The sequence below is a fragment of the Limulus polyphemus genome, unplaced genomic scaffold (assembly GCF_000517525.1).
Source record: "Limulus polyphemus unplaced genomic scaffold, Limulus_polyphemus-2.1.2 Scaffold6111, whole genome shotgun sequence".
Classification (NCBI taxonomy): domain Eukaryota; kingdom Metazoa; phylum Arthropoda; class Merostomata; order Xiphosura; family Limulidae; genus Limulus; species Limulus polyphemus.
The window spans coordinates 55,750-57,061 of record NW_013671721.1 but is presented as its reverse complement, the minus strand read 5'-3'; positions in this window follow the sequence as shown (position 1 = coordinate 57,061).

Sequence of the window (1,312 nt, the reverse complement as noted above, 5' to 3'; positions counted from 1 at the left end):
ACTATACACACATTACCTCTCTTTTATATACCAGCGTACCCTATTTCTAGTAAGAACTTGAACATTCGCCAAAGTACATGATAGTTCTAGAAATGTTGCGTCACGGTGGTCATGTGACTCGCTGACGCAACAATATTTTGACGTTCTCTACGTCGTATTCATGGGTTATTTTCATGACATAGTAATCTATAATTTTTTATTACATTGCCTTTTGTATTTACATAATTCCTTAGTCAACTTTTATATTACATCACGCCAAATATCAATGCTTTAACTTGATGGCCCTTCATCTCTGTTTAATATTTCTTTTTCTTTTTTTTAATTTTATTATTTCTAGTGATTCTCTGACGTTTAAAGCTGTAATGCTACGAGATTGAGCTTAAAATTGTAGTTTTTACATGTATTTTAAATTCCTATTAAGTGTAGTCCAATGTGAAAATCATCTTGTTCAGTTCAACAGAAGTCTATCTCAAGAGAAACAAAGCTGTGGAACTAATCACAATCCAGTAGAAGCCACTGTTTCGATTCTATTTCGTAATAGATATTGTGTTAATTGTGTTAAATCTGTCCAGTCTCATTGTTCCATACGCACCAAGGAAACCCAGTAAAGTTTTAAAACCCAGATTACTTTCCTAATTACCAGAAATATGCTGTTATTAGCGGGTCTAACTACTTGATTCTTATCGGAAAATTAGTTTCCACTTGAGAATACCATTAAGAATTATAATGCATTATATTGATACTTTTCACTATGACATAGGCCCATCTTATCTCTCTTTATTTAACTTGTGTTCAGAATTACTGATGAGGAGCGGAATTCTTCGAAACTAGTTTAACCCAATAACACACGTTGATCAAAGTGTAGATTGAACTGGACCTCCCTTGAACTTAGACTTTGGAATTTGTTTATTATTGTATTATATTGTTGTTTGCGCGATCAAAACTGATTGATTGTTTTCAATCAATATTCAAAGTCACTGGAATCATAATGATATTTTGTTCTTGTTGATAACAATCAATCTCCAAACACAGAAATAATCTGAAATTAAGAACAGTTCTAACAATGCTTTAAGTAATGCGGATATAACATAACATTCCTGCTGTTATTGTCATCAGCTAAGCAGTCTTTCTGGGATTTAAAATACAAGAAGATAAAGCAATGCTCAACTCGTGTTTTGAGAGCGAAGTATATTATTAAAGCATTTGATGTGGATCGATTCTAACCATGAGAAATGTGATAAATATTTATTGTTTTGGCCTTCAACTAACAAATCATAATAACTGTTAGATTATAATACTGTTACGCCTCTGT